A 17,366-nucleotide genomic window follows, 5' to 3' on the forward strand; every position below is an offset into this window, starting at 1 on the left:
TATCAAAACCAATCCATTCGGAAATATCCCTCCAAACTAAATCTGCATTATGACATGTTAAAAGCAAATGAACCGAAGTTTCCATCCTTATACAACAAGAAACACAAGATGAGTTGGAAAAAGATATAATACCTTTTTTTGTTAAAACTCCTCTCGTCGGAAGTCTATAAATAAAACTCTGCCATCCAAAAGCTCTAATCTTCATCGAGACGTCCATCTTCCAAACAATTGTTAAAGCCTTATCAAATTCGCCCAAAAGGACCATACGGAATAAGCTTAGCATTTATAAGATTATAACAACTTTTAACCGAAAAAACACCTACCGGTTTAGCCTGCCATTTCATTATATCAGTCCTGTTATAATCAATAGAAATCGATTGAACAACCTACTACAGCCGTAACAGATATTCAGAAAAAATGCTACTGCTAGACAGATCGGCTAAAGCCACAATGTGCTGATCCTGCCCTTCTATGGAGGAAAAAACAACAAGAGTAACATAGTTGTTCGAGGGATTGTGTGGGATGCCAAAATCCCCCACACCCAAACACCATTGCACAACCCTCCCATGAGAGCCACGATAACGACCTGCAACTGTGAAACAGTGAAACAGAATATAAAAGGGGAAAGCGATCTTTAACAACCTGATACCACTATGTAACACCCCCAAATCTATACTACTAATTAAAGCATACTATAGCGGGGAAAATATGAGATCAAAGCCATTGGTTGACTTGACTCATTATTTTAGTGAAAGTCGCCACCACGCTTTATTGTTTCCAAAGGAATGGGAAAAGAGCTAAATAAACCCAAATTTTGTTTTAAAGCAAAAAGAGATCTTAGGTACGGGTATTGATTATACAAGGGGAAGGATTTAAGCACCCCTCATATTTGTGGTACTCCACAGGAACCTTTTTGAAAATTTGTGTTTTATGAAAAAGATATCGTGTGCGAAAGAAACGGTTTGTTTGATTTTTAAAATAAGCTCGGCAAGACATTACATCTTATGCCTACATACCTCCTCGGTGCAATGGAGAAGTCATAGCAAATGTAGTTCCACTTAAAAGGGAAGATTTTTAAAAGGAATAAACACTTTATCATCATAGGAGAGAATACCCAGTCATTGATCTTAAACATGAGAACAGATGGATCCTTTGGGTCACACATGATAGAAGGTCCCCAAAATGGGTAAAATCAACAAGTATGTCACTAGCTCTCTCAAGTGGAAAAGATTTCATCATATCAATCAATGTCAAAATCGTGGGGTATCGCAACTCACTACAACTATTAATTGTGTTTAAACTCTGAAAGAAATGCCACCAAGGGCAAAAGATATTTTTTAAGGAAAGATTTTTAAAGAGTTTTCTAACATAAGAAGTTTTTGGAAAAAGGGAGAAGATTTTGAAAATCTAAGAAGGGGAGGAGATGAAGGGACTATCCTAAAGCATGAAATAAATGCTAAGGAAAAGAACGATCTAACCAAAATAAGAAGCTAACACTTGACATTGAGAGTCAAGGTAGATTTCACATCCTTTGGACTACCAAACTAAACCAACAAAATACCACTTGGGGATCCAGATGAACTTAATATCTTTAGCACAACTTGCACCAAGTCTTTGGAATATATCATAAAATCTTGAAGAAAATCAGGCAGAGTATCGGCTGTGTCCAGATGAACTCCTTATCACAATGCCTTGGAATTAACCATCAAGGACTTTCGAGGAAATACTCGCATGCACAAACATAAACCAACGCAATTCCTTGGAGTAAAATGCAAGGACTTCCAGAGAGAATAACAGTATGATAAAAGGTCCAGAGATATTAAGTCCAAAAAGTCCAAGTCTCCAAAATGCTCGGGATAGTAACCAATAGTCCATGAAGAGCCTTAAGTATTTTTTATCATTTTAAGTTGTTTATTAATGTTTTAGTATAAAAATAAAATATGGTCCAAATGGATAAAAGATTAATGGCGAAAACATAAACATACGTCCAAATGGACAAAGGGAAAATAGAGGAAATATAAACACACGTCAAATGTACAAAAGGAAAATAGAGGAAACTTAAACATGATGAATGATAAAATGAAGCATAAAGCGAGAAATATATTAAAGTGCGGAAATTAAAGTCAATTGTTAATTGTTTGCAAGATGACAATCTTGAAACTTGTCAAGTATATCATCAATTTAGAAATGTTAGCAAGATGACCATCTTGAAACTTGTCAAGTATATCATCGATTTTGGAATAGAGATCGATGGTGAGTGAATGATGATCTCAGGTTTAAACTCAATGGAAGTTCATCAGAAGCTTGATAGAATCAAAGCGAATATACGATAAACTTCCTTAAGTCTTAAACCTACCGCATACAATCTCTGCCATATTTGATTTTTTTATGATTTAGGACAATGAATGTTACGCTATGTTAAGAAGGTCTCCAAGTAACTTATATAGAAGTTGCCCTACAACGAGGCCGGTCAACAATTATTATGCTAATGCATGCGAGAGAAACGATATATATATCGTTCTCCAAAAGCAATACCGCACGAAAAGAAAATAGGTAGCGGTCTCATCTTCATCAAGAATTCAAAATAATTCCAATGATATCTAAGATTTTCATCGACCAAAATAAAAAGAAATTAAAGATGGAATCACATTGAAAGGCTCATCCATCTTCAAGTCCAATCACTTAATATTGCGGATTAGGATTCTCATCCCATCAACGCCCTAAGTACATTGACTTTGAAGAGGAATTAGACCTCTAAACTTGTAATTCAAATAAAATATCAAAAGAATGGAGCACTAGAAAAGTTAGAACCAAAAACAAGTTTAAAAAAGCAAAAAAAACACATTATGCCTGCAGTAAATCGATTTATCTTTGTAGGAAATTGATTTCCTGAGTGCAGTTTTTCAAATCTGGCGCAAAATTGAGTGTGGAAATCGATTTATCTTTGTATGGAATCAATTTCCTGGGCACAATTTTCAAAGAGACAACATTAGGAAGCACAAAACCTTGGTTAAACATATAAACAAACATCTTATGATCTTGGATACCAATTTGCACGAAATTTCCATCAATTCACCATCAAATAACATCAAAATAACACCATAGATGTGTTAGCTGGAGATTTCGACTAATGATTATGTTCTTCGAAGATATAGGTTTCTAAGAAAGAATGGTTGTTGAATGGCTATTTTTAAGATTGTTATGTATCAGGATGGTTTCTTGAATCAGCATTAAATATGAATGAGTTACCTTCAAAGCCTAAGGACTGAAAAAACTTAGGATATTCTAATACATTTTTGAAAAAAACACGTTTCTACGCGTCGAAGAGTTTTCAAGCGAGAAGATTTGAAATTCAAAATGTTTCGTTTGAACAAAGGAGGACATGTGGAGCCCCAGGAAATCGAGGCACATGCAAACGAGTAACATGGCATCTCGTTAGAGTAGGACTGTTAGGTTCGAATTAGTATAAATAAGGGTCTTAGTGGTAGGATCTAAGGGTGTTCATTTTGTACAAATCAGTCATAAATCACTAAAGTATCAGGCGTAAGAGAAAGAGTTTTCGCTGAGAAATGTACGTGTAACACCATTATCTTTTCAATATTTGTCTTTCTTTTTTATAAAAACAAAGTATTTTAAATTCATTTATATTTCTTGTCGAGCCATTTATATTTCTAGTTTAATCATTTCGATTTACTCTTTGCAATTTCTTTCGTTGCATTGTATTTATGTTTTACTTTACAACCAGTCATAGACTAGGATCATTTCGTTAAAAGTCAGAACTCAAAAAATATGAATTCAATCATCATAAAAGATAACTTTTTGACACATGTCCTAGAATCAATCTAGTCGATCATGCGAGTAACCAAAGTATATTCATAGTTTTGAGGACTAGCGGTTGTTTACCGGAATTCACCGTAAACAAGATGTAGCACACATAATCAACAAAGGATCACATCTTGAAGAATGGATATGAATCTAGAGATTTACCAATTCTTTCACAAACTTTGAATCTACTTCAAGAACAACCACCAAATTCTTTGATATAACAAAAGTGTATGAAGTAAGAGTATTTGAATGAAGGTTTAGCTCAAAGATTAGTGAGATTCAATGTGAATCTCACTAACTTTTTATGGAAGAAGAGCTTTGAGTGACTTGGGAGAGCATGAGAAGAGAAATTTCAAGAGTTCTCTTTGGCTTTTCAAGCTTATTAAATGAAGAGGCAGAGTCCTCTATTTATAGAATTGGAAGTGAGGGTAGTGCAAATTGGTAATTGTCTCTTGGAGATTAATTTGAATTTAATTGTTAAAATGAGGTTAATGAAAGAAATTAATTATCGTGATGAGGTGGAATATTGGTAATGACAATGAATAATCAATGAAATTTCATTGGTGCCAAAATGATGTCATGCTTCCCTATTTTTATTTTTTAAATTTCGTCCATGGAAATCGATTTCCCATATGGGTAAATCGATTTCCTTAGCAAAATTTTCAAAAAAAATTCTTTTTTGAACTGCTTTGGTTCTTGCTCGATCTCTTATCTGTAAAACACAAACAAAAGAAACAAAATGCATATTTTTGGATTTTGGTTAGTATAAAAACAATTAAATAAATATATGTGCTTGATGGTTCTCCTCAGAGATAAAGTAGGCACAATACCGAAAACTAATCTCCAAGATGGAGCTCTTGAATAATGATTGAGATGCAAATGATGTATGTTCTTAGGAACAAAAATTGGGGTATGACACATACATTTGAACATATCAGAGTAACAAGCATGCACCACATGAGGCCATTACACATTTTAAAACCAAAAATAACACTTTAACATGCAATGGTCATTTTCAAGTAACACGGAATTAAAATAACATGCAAAGCCACAAGCGGAATAATCATTTCATCAAATAAAAATGGTATATTCGAATGATTCTCATACATCATTCACCATATCTCAACATCTCGGTGATTGCAATTTTATAGTGTCACATGCAAGTATACATGTTTCAATTGCAATAAGTGATAAATATTAAGAGTATCGTACCCACATGGAGTGCTACTACACAAATATGAATTTTATATTAATTCTATTTTCCATTGTAAGCATAAGTTAGAGAGATAATAATTGTTTGAAATGAGTCCAGCTTTCTTATGTTATAAAATAAATTATGTAAAAGACAAGGTGTTGTAGAAATGATATTTGAAATATATTTGAGCTATGATTCGTATGTATATATTAGTGTGTTTTAGTGTGATGATGTGTGAAGTCGTGACATGCAAGGTCAGAAGCATCTAGGAGTGTATCTCTACACAATCAGCAGCATATAAAAGAATAAAGGACACAAATCTCTAAGCTCCACTTGTAATCCTAGAATATGTCTATTAAAAGTTCTGATTTCCTTAATGATTGTAGTTACTTATGTATAAGCAACTAATTCAAGTGAATATATCTATCATGCTCTTTCAACCATCTTTACTCATGAAGTCCACTTGTTATTGGATCTCTCACAATAACAAGCTTGTAAATATTCCCAAGGTGATCAGTCAAAGAAACAAATATAAGAATGGTAACACATGGTAAAGCATGTACTAATGACACACATTTAACTTAAACACACTATATATATTAACTTCTCATAACTCAACTAAAAAGAGTTTAGCTCATAGTGAGTTGAGTACAAACAATGAACAAGATTCTCATAAGAAACCTCTTATAACAATAAATTGTACAAAATATTATAACCTAAGAGAGGCTTGAAGTGAGACTCGAAATGGCTAAGTCTTCAAAAAACAACTTCAGTCATGACCGTGTTCATCAACAAGCACATAAATGAGAGAGGAGAGAAGATTCAGCGCACTTCCACAACACACTCAGAGCTAAGTAACTTTTTAACTAACAATTGCTGAACTCTTTCAAATGAGTTTTTCATATCCTTTTATAAACCAAGAGGATTATGGTTTCCTTGGTATCTTGTATCTTGGGCCTCGCATCAAGAATCATCCAGCCCAAGGAATCCTAAACGTCTCTTTAGAATAAGACAAAACAAAATTCAGTACCAGTCGACAGTAGTGGGAGACAAGGTGGATTGAGGAGATTGTCATAGCAGGCGGCACAACAGTGTGCAGGTTTTTGTCTTGTAGCGCTGCTAGTTCCCACTTTATGGTTTGAATATTTTTCCTTCTCATTTTCAGTGCCCAATACACTTCTTCCCTCCATTATGACTATTTTTTACACTTTTACATCAGCTTACACCTTAATACATCACGAAATTAGCTTCCTTCCACATAGCACTCATTCTGTCTTGCGCAGTCTCGCCTCAGCAAGCCTCTGAGCTTACTCCTGCACTCAAATCAACATGAAACCAACCAAAAGGGAGAACCTAATGTACTCCACACTAACTAAACCAAAACAACAAATAAGCATGGAAACAAGACAATATTAAAGACAAAATAACATTAAACAAATTAATAACTAAGGATGTATTAACTCACAAAATGTGGGTTAACACTCGGCTCAAGGCCGATCAACAATATATCATATCTAAATAGGACATACGTATGAGTAAAACAATATCTCATAATATCCGAACATAGGTAATAAAAATAAACTCAAATCCCATGTGTTATATATGACCAGAGCATAATATGACTACCTAATCAAAACACGCTAAGGAGATCTAAAACTCCAAGCTAAGCCTCCTCCGAAGCACCACTACTCTTCGGAACCTACGCGATATCGCAATGAACATCATTCAAATAGACGGATGAGAATTTAAATCATTATAAATAAACAAAATAATGGGAAATGTAAAACACAACAAGAATACATTCCAAGAATTCATCACTCTTTGCATAAACGTGTATCATATATAATATACAAGATTCACATGTTTACCTCATACAACATAGCTCCACAATTCAAGTAATTATATTTAATTACCACTAATCTCAATTGTATACAATTATGAAACATAATTCAAGTATACAATACCAATCACAACATCCATATATATGTATATCCACCAAAATCATTCCACATAGTCTTATCACATAATCACACAACAACAATAATTCACACGGACACATGCGACTCAAGTGTGACTCTATGCAATATGCATGTGGATCCCTTCGTTATCATTTTCGGCAAGCTCATTATCCATGCCTTAGATAAGTTAACCACATCTAAAGCTCCGTTTGGTGTTAAGCTGTCAAACGTCATTCGACGTTAGGTTTGGGACAAGCAAATAATCCTCTTAAAATTACCCGACAATGCCTCTTTCAAAGACTCATGCTAGTGCAAGTGTGCAACAAACAAGACTCATGCAAATAAGACGATCCCAACCTCTTACCACACATAATCACATATCTTCCAACATTGCACAACATACACAACAGGATTTTAATCCCAACAATGCATTAATTAGCACACACATTCAACCACATGTATTCAAACATAGTATAACATTAATTCATGACATACACATACGTAAATACATGTCATTTACACAACCACATAATGATTAAATAATCCAATACCAACAAACCTAGTTCCATCACAAAGTTTATTGCATTAGCTTCCTAGCACTTTGAACGACACGCGACATATATTTACGGTTCAAAAGTTATGAGATTTCTAGTTTTGCAAACAAAAATTTCGGTGTCAGTCTGCCGTAATCGATTACTGGTACGTGGTAATCGATTACTGCACCAGAAAACTAAAAAAACCTCAATTTTTAAGCTGGTAAGTGATTACTAATAAGTGGTAATCGATTATTACCACAGAACCTGTGACGAAAATATTCAGTTTTCTTTATTCCAAAGCCCTTTTAAACATGTCCCAACATACCCAAACCTCTCATATCAACAACCCAACATTACATATAAATCTATGCATCAATTGACAGCAAATAAATCATCAATTTATCATACAACATCCATTTTCTACCATCAAACATGATTCAAACAAGCATTTCTTGGATTCTACATAATCTCAAAAGATAGGTTTTTCTCAAATTCAACATATATATACTAAATCATATGTTATTCACATACTCATTCATAGAATCTCATATAAATTCATCATAGCATGTCATATTTCACATAGTTTATGGACTAACATTCAATTTCAAGATAAAACTAATGAAATAGCAAAATTCCCAAATCCTAAATCATGCTATCTAACCCTACTTACATTGCCCAATTATATCAACTTATAATCACTTAGATTCACATCCTTACCTAGAATCTATAGTCCTTCTTTTTCCCCAAAAATTGTTATGTCTCTAAAAACCTTGTTTTCCTTACTAACTCATTTTAACATATTGAGCTTAACCCACCTAATTCTATATTCTAATTAATTAAGCCCATTAATAGATATATACTAGTATTCACATACTTAATTAATTAAATAACACACATATTCAATTAATTACCAAAACATAATAAATAATTAATTATCACCCAAATAATAATTAATAACATAAACACCTAATAATTTAAATAAAGAAATAAAATCTGGTCGTTACAGTAACCGCCTATATTTTTCAAAATTTCTGGTATTTACTTGAGGGTACTAATATAAAAGCAATATAAAAGGTTGCGTGCTAGATAAAACTTGAGGGTGACAAGTTAAAACCTCAGATTTGTGTGGTGCTACTAGGAGATTTTGTCCTCTCATCGTCATTTAAAAAACCTCCTAAATTGCAATTGTAATGTTTTTATTATAAAAAATATATATACTTGTATAGAGACGCACATATATCTATATTCTCAGAAACAATCAATAAGGTGTTGTTATTTTGAGGTGGTGGTGATAATAAAAGAGAGAGACAAATTAATTTTTATTATTTAATTAACGAAAAATTGTGATTGGTTGTTTATAAACAACGTGTTATGTTCGTTTCTATACGTGAATTTATGTTTATTATATGACCTTTGCATAACTAAAAACCATTTTACCATTCGGTTGTAACATTTCAAAATTTTCTAAAAGTTGTATGTTTTTTTTAGTGTTTTAAGCAAACTACCAAAATTTTACAAGTATACATTTTTATCACCAATTTGCGTTTAATATCATATTTTTCATCAAAAATATGTATTTTTTGAAATGTCCGGTAAAAACAAATATTTCTCATACATTTTAATCAGATATTTTGAAAAACTTATAAAAATACATGATATTTTGAAAAGTCCGGTAAAATTGTATACATGCATACCGAATATTTTAAAATATACGATCGTAGAGAATCTTGAGATGATTAATCAGACATTTCGAAAAATATGGTAGTATAAAAGCACTGGTTTTTTTTAAAACCTCCTGCAACTAGTGAAAAATGTAGCGGATCTACAAAAAAATCTTGTAGTGTATTTTCAAGGGTTAAGAATTTTCCGACTATTTTGTACGGCTAGGATTGCACCGACTCTTTTGTGACGTACATAATGAATCCAACTTAGAATTAATAAGGATAATTTGTTGTAAAAAAAACATTTTGCAACATAATCAAGATGTTGAAACATCTAGAATCTTGGTAGTGTTTAGGTTTTCTTATTTATTATTGTTTTGTTAAATTATTTAATCGTCTGTCAAAAGTTATGTTTATCTTCATGTGTTATCCTATGAACTTCTTGAGCTTCCTCCCATGGGTAGGCACCTTCAGCGGCAACGAGTCTTATAACAAACCAAGTAAAAAGCATCAATTATTTTCAACGTATAAATTATAAATATAATCAAGTTCATCATAACATTCACATACTTCTCCCTACCATCGTTTGAATTCCACATGATCGGCATATCCAATTAGCATAGAACAATCATTAGGCCTCCTAGAAACCATTCACCCGTGTGTATAAACAATTAAGTTGTATACAGAACAATAAAATTTGTCCCAACCCAAGAAGTTGTTAGAACAAGATTTGTTCTTATCAATTATCTTAGTTTTGATGATAACAATAATATGAATTTTGCTTGAGATAATATGGTACTCTAATCCAATGCAATTTCCCTTTCAGGAAATATATATAAAGAGTACGCATAATTCAGCGCTCAGAAGATGTGTCTCAAATGGTTCAGCATGCAACATCAGAACATGGTCTGGCAAGACATCAGAAGATGGTCGAAGCAGAATCAGAACATGGGTCTATGGAAGCATCAGAAGAACATGAGATCAGAAGCACTGAAGATCAGAAGATGGTATCACGCTCAGAAGCACTTCAAGGTCAGAAGATCAGAAGATGCTGTGCACCAAGCTGTTTGACTCTGATGATATTCAAACGTCGTATTCACAAACATCAGATCAGAAGGAAGTACACGTGGCAGACTACGCTGACTGACAAAAGGAACGTTAAAGCTACTAAAGGCTACGTCAGTAGACACAGCGTGAACAAGGCTCGAGGTAGTTGACAAAAGCGTATAACATTAAATGCAAAGCTGTACGGAACACGCAAAGCATTAAATGCATTCAACGGTCATCTTCTCAACGCCTATAAATATGAAGTTCTGATGAGAAGCAAGGTTAACGATTCTGCACCAAAACAACTCATATCAAACTTGCTGAAACTCTGTTCAAATCAAAACTCAGAATCTTCATCTTCATCAAAGCTCACTACATTGCTGTTGTAATATCTTAGTGAGATTAAGCTTAAATTGTAAGAGAAATATCACAGTTGTGATTATCGCTTTTAAGAAGCATTTGTAAACTCTTGAATAGATTACATTAAGTTGTAAGGAACTAGAGTGATCAGTTGATCAGTATACTCTAGGAAGTCTTAGCAGTTAGCTGAGCAGGAAGTCTTGGCAGTTGGCTGAGCAGGAAGTCTTGGCAGTTGGCTGAGCAGAAAGTCTTAGGAGTGAACTAAGCCTAGAGTGATCGTGTTGATCAGTAGACTCTAGAAAAGTCTTAGGAGTGAACTAAGCAGTTGTTCCTGGAGTGATCAGGTTGTGATCAGAAGACTCTGGAAGACTTAGTTGCGGCTAAGTGGAAAACCATTGTAATCCGTGCGATTAGTGGATTAAATCCTCAGTTGAGGTAAATCATCTCTGCGGGGGTGGACTGGAGTAGCTTCGTTAACAGCGAACCAGGATAAAAATAATTGTGCATTTTATTTTTATCGCTCAAGTTTTTAAGTCACACTTATTCAATCCCCCCCTTTCTAAGTGTTTTTCTATCCTTCAATTGGCATCAGAGCGCCGGTTCTAAGGTGCAAGCACTTAACCGTGTTTAGAAAAGATTCAGGAAGAGAAAAACGCTTCATTTAAAAGATGGTTGATGAAAGTGAAAGGACTATACCCACACCTGCATCTACATCTGGCTCTGCTGAGCAATACAACGGCAACAATGGTTATACTAGACCGCCGGTATTTGATGGTGAAAACTTTGAATACTGGAAAGATAAACTGGAGAGTTACTTTCTGGGTCTAGATGGTGATCTATGGGATCTTCTGATGGATGGTTACAAACATCCAGTAAATGCCAGAGGCGTGAAGCTGTCAAGGCAAGAAATGAATGATGACCAAAAGAAGCTTTTCAGGAATCATCATAAATGTAGAACTGTTTTGCTGAATGCTATCTCTCATGCTGAGTATGAGAAGATATCTAACAGGGAAACGGCCTATGACATATATGAGTCCTTGAAAATGACTCATGAAGGAAATGCTCAAGTCAAGGAGACAAAAGCTCTTGCCTTAATCCAGAAGTATGAAGCCTTCAAGATGGAGGATGATGAAGACATTGAAAAGATGTTTTCGAGATTTCAAACTCTGACTGCTGGATTGAGAGTTCTTGACAAAGGATACACCAAGGCTGATCATGTAAAGAAGATCATCAGAAGCTTACCCAGAAGATGGGGTCCGATGGTGACTGCATTCAAGATTGCGAAGAATCTGAATGAAGTTTCTCTGGAAGAGCTTATCAGTGCCTTGAGAAGCCATGAGATTGAGCTGGACGCAAATGAGCCTCAAAAGAAAGGTAAGTCTATTGCATTAAAATCTAATATCAAGAAATGCACTAACGCTTTTCAGGCTAGAGAAGAAGATCCTGAAGAATCAGAATCTGAAGAAGAAGATGAACTGTCCATGATTTCCAGAAGGCTAAACCAACTCTGGAAGACCAAGCAAAGGAAGTTCAGAGGCTTCAGAAGTTCAAGGAAATTTGAACATGGAGAATCTTCTGATGAAAGAAGATTTGACAAGAAGAAGGTCATGTGCTATGAATGCAATGAGCCTGGACACTACAAGAATGAATGTCCAAATCTTCAGAAGGAAAGTCCCAAGAAAAAGTTTCATGAGAAGAAAGGTCTTATGGCAACCTGGGATGAGTCAGAAGATGATTCAGAAGATGAGCAGGCCAACTGTGCGCTGATGGCGACAGAAGATGACGGATCAGAATCTACATCAGAATCAGATTCTGAAGAGGTATTTTCTGAACTTACTAGAGATGAGTTAGTTTCCGGTCTAACTGAACTTCTGGAACTCAAGTCTCAGATCAGTCTCAAATACAAAAAGCTGAAAAAGCAATTTGAATTTGAAACAAAGAAGCTTGAGTTGGAGAATTCTGAATTAAAAGAAAAACTTTTAAAACTATCCAATAATGTTGGATCTCCTTCTGATTCAGAAAAATCCACTCCTAGTCTGAACCATATTCTGAAAGAATATGATTTAAGTTTCAGAAAGTTCTTATCTAGAAGTATTGGCAGAAGTCAGCTAGCTTCTATGATATATGCTGTGTCTGGAAACAAAAGAGTTGGCATTGGTTATGAGGGTGAAACCCCATACAAACTTGAACCTGTTGATGAAATGAAAATTACATACAAGCCATTGTATGATCAGTTCAAGTATGGCCACTCACATGATATTAGGCACACCTCACATGCACAGAGTTTTCACATTACACACACTAAGAAGCATGTGACACAACCTAGGAAATATCATGAAACTCACATTAAGAATTATCATGCTGTTCCTCCTATTGCTTACATTGTTAAACCCAAGTTCAATCAGAACTTGAGAAAATCTAACAAGAAAGGACCCAAAAAGATGTGGGTACCTAAGGATAAGATTATTCCTATTGCAGATATCCTTGGCTGCAAGAAGGACAAAGCACAACATGTCATGGTACCTGGACTCTGGATGCTCGCGACACATGACAGGAAGAAGGTCTATGTTCCAAGACCTGGTGCTTAAGTCTGGAGGAGAAGTCAAGTTCGAAGGAGATCAGAAGGGCAAGATAATTGGCTCTGGAACTATAAAATCTGGTAACTCTCCTTCCATCTCTAATGTACTTCTTGTAGAAGGATTAACACATAACCTTTTATCTATCAGTCAATTAAGTGACAATGGTTATGATATAATCTTTAATCAAGAGTCTTGCAAGGCTGTAAATCAGAAGGATGGCTCAATCCTATTTACAGGCAAGAGGAAGAACAACATTTATAAGACAGATCTGCAAGATCTTATGAGTCAGAAGGTGACTTGTCTTATGTCTGTTTCTGAAGAGCAGTGGGTCTGGCACAGGAGATTAGGTCATGCTAGTTTGAGAAAGATCTCTCAAATTAACAAACTGAATCTTGTCAGAGGACTCCCTAATCTGAAATTCCAATCAGATGCTCTTTGTGAAGCATGTCAGAAAGGCAAGTTCTCCAAACCTGCATTCAAGTCTAAGAATGTTGTTTCTACCTCAAGGCCATTAGAACTCTTGCACATTGATCTGTTTGGACCAGTCAAAACAGCATCTGTCAGAGGAAAGAAATACGGATTAGTCATCGTAGATGATTATAGCCGCTGGACATGGGTAAAATTCTTAAAACACAAGGGTGAGACTCATTCAGTGTTCTTTGATTTCTGCATTCAGATTCAATCTGAAAAAGAGTGTAAAATCATAAAGGTCAGAAGTGATCATGGTGGTGAATTTGAGAACAAATCCTTTGAAGAATTCTTCAAAGAAAATGGTATTGCCCATGATTTCTCTTGTCCTAGAACTCCACAGCAAAATGGGGTTGTAGAACGAAAGAATAGGACTCTTCAAGAAATGGCCAGAACCATGATCAATGAAACCAATATGGCTAAGCATTTCTGGGCAGAAGCAATAAACACTGCATGTTATATTCAGAATAGAATCTCTATCAGACCTATTCTAAACAAGACTCCCTATGAATTGTGGAAGAATAGAAAGCCCAACATTTCATATTTCCATCCTTTTGGATGTGTGTGCTTTATTCTGAACACTAAAGATCATCTTGGTAAGTTTGATTCCAAAGCTCAAAAGTGTTTCCTTCTTGGATATTCTGAACGCTCAAAAGGCTACAGGGTATACAATACTGAAACATTGGTTGTAGAAAAATCAATCAATATCAGGTTTGATGATAAGCTTGGTTCTGAAAAACCAAAGCAAGTTGATAATTTTGCAGGTTGTGATATTGACATATCAGAAGTTGTTGAGCCAAGAAGCAACGCATCAGAAGCAGAGCTCCTCAGAAGCAAAGAATCTGAAGATCAAGTAACAGCTTCTCTGGAGGATCTAAGTATTTCTGAAGAACCATCTGTCAGAAGATCATCCAGACTCATCTCTGGTCATTCAGAAGATGTCATTCTTGGAAAGAAGGATGATCCAATCAGAACAAGAGCATTCCTTAGGAACAATGCAGACTGTCAATTAGGTCTTGTATCTTTGATCGAGCCAACTTCTGTTGATCATGCTCTAGAAGATCCAGACTGGATAATTGCTATGCAAGAAGAACTAAATCAGTTTACAAGGAATGATGTTTGGGATCTTGTTCCTAGACCAGATGGATTCAACATAATTGGTACAAAATGGGTCTTCAGAAACAAGCTTAGTGAGAAAGGTGAAGTGGTAAGGAACAAAGCCAGACTGGTGGCTCAGGGTTATAGTCAGCAAGAAGGGATTGACTACACAGAAACCTTTGCACCAGTGGCCAGGTTAGAGTCTATTCGTCTATTAATTTCTTTTGCCACTCAACATAACATCACTCTCTATCAGATGGATGTTAAGAGTGCCTTCTTAAATGGTTATATAGATGAAGAAGTTTATGTCCATCAACCTCCTGGTTTTGAAGACTCTATGTCTCCTAATCATGTTTTTAAACTTAAGAAATCATTGTATGGATTGAAACAGGCTCCCAGAGCTTGGTATGAACGTTTAAGTTCTTTCCTTCTAGATAATGGTTTCACTAGAGGAAAAGTGGACACTACTCTCTTTTGTAAAACCTTTGAAAAGGATATTTTAATTTGTCAAATATATGTAGATGATATTATTTTTGGAACATCTAATGCTACACTTGGAAAGGAGTTTGCTAAGTCTATGCAGGCTGAGTTTGAAATGAGCATGATGGGAGAACTCAAGTATTTCCTTGGAATACAAATAAATCAAACATCAGAAGGAACGTATGTTCACCAAACCAAGTATGTGAAGGAACTTCTGAAGAAGTTCAATCTTCTAGACTGCAAAGAAGCCAAAACTCCTATGCATCCAACATGCATCCTAGGTAAGGATGAGGTAAGTAAGAAGGTAGATCAGAAGCTATACAGAGGTATGATTGGATCTCTTCTATATCTGACTGCTTCTAGACCTGACATTCTGTTCAGTGTTTGTTTGTGTGCTAGATTCCAATCGGATCCTAGAGAATCTCATTTAACTGCTGTTAAGAGGATTCTAAGGTATCTGAAAGGTACTACTAATGTTGGTTTAGTTTACAGAAAATCTAAAGAATACAACTTAGTAGGATTCTGCGATGCTGATTATGCTGGAGACAGAATTGAAAGAAAAAGTACTTCAGGAAGTTGCCAATTTCTTGGAAGTCACTTAATCTCCTGGTACAGCAAGAAGCAAGCAACCATTGCTCTATCAACCACAGAAGCAGAATATGTCGCAGCTGCTGGTTGTAGTACACAGATGCTCTGGATGAAGAGTCAGTTAGAAGATTATCAGATATTTGAGAGTAACATTCCTATATTCTGTGATAATACTTCTGCTATATGTTTATCTAAGAATCCTATTCTTCATTCAAAAGCTAAACATATTGAGATAAAACATCATTTCATAAGGGACTATGTTCAGAAGGGTGTTATATCTTTAAACTTTGTTGATACAGACCATCAATGGGCTGATATCTTTACAAAACCCCTGGCTGAAGATAGGTTTAAGTTCATTCTGAAGAACATCAGTATGGATTTATGCCCAGAATGAGAAGATGAGAATTTCTCATGTATGAGTATCTTCTGAAATGAATGTGGAAAATTTTTTTTATCAGAAGTTCTGATTGAATTCGTTTAGAAATTATGATTCGGTTATTACTAACGTTTCTTTGTGTTTTACATTCCAGTAAATGTTTTCTTTTGTCGTGTTATACATCTGAATCTTTTTAAATATACTTTTTGATGTTATGACAAAAAGGGGGAGAAAGATAAATGATAAATGATTTGATTAAATCTATCAGTTGCTGGGTAAAGGCTCCCACACATTCACTAACAAGAACTGCAAGTTCTATATGGTTTAAGTGTTTTGCAGGTACAAAGAAGTGAAGTGAATCTTCAAAGCAAACACTAGAAGCAAAACCATTGAAACTGAAGCAAGCTGAGTGCTGTCAAGCTTCAGAGATCAGAAGCACTGATAATAGAATTTGAATATCACTGTCTATCCTGTTATGACAAAATTCTATTTGCCCTGATACACATAATGTTATGGCTCTGATACATTATTTGCTCTGATACATGTTTTTAGCCTAAAATGCTCTGATACATTTGGCTCTGATACATATCATGTATTTGAATATACATTTTATGTTCTAACTCGTTCATGCTGACTTTTGTCGTTTAGTTTTTGTTCTGTAACATTTCAGGATGTAGAGATGCTCAAATGATGCTCTGGTACATTCAACAATGTTCTGATACAAATCTAGCATGAAGTGATGTTAGTAGACATTCAAAGTTCTGAAGCTATCCGAGGGAAGCAGAAATCAGAAGATGTGAATGTTCTAAAAGATCCAGAAATTCAAGTTCTGAAGCTGTCCTGAATGGAAGCAGAAGTCAGAAGCTGTGAATGTTCTGAAGATCAAAGAAATTCAAGTTCTGAAGCTGTCCTGAATGGAAGCAGAAGTCAGAAGCTGTGAATGTTCTGAAGATCAAAGAAATTCAAGTTCTGAAGCTGTCCAATGGAAGCAGAAGTCAGAAGCTATGGATTCTCTGAAGGCAGAAGCTCATATGATCGTCTCTACCGAAATAATCAGGGAAGTCTTTTATTAAAGTTCTTCGAGTATTTATTTCAGGGGGAGATTATTTATCTCAGGGGGAGATTGTTAATCTCAGGGGGAGACATATTCATATGCTTATGCTATAGCTGTGTAATTTGTCTTTTGCCGTCTACT

This window comes from Vicia villosa, linkage group LG3 (assembly GCF_029867415.1).
Source record: "Vicia villosa cultivar HV-30 ecotype Madison, WI linkage group LG3, Vvil1.0, whole genome shotgun sequence".
Taxonomy (NCBI): domain Eukaryota; kingdom Viridiplantae; phylum Streptophyta; class Magnoliopsida; order Fabales; family Fabaceae; genus Vicia; species Vicia villosa.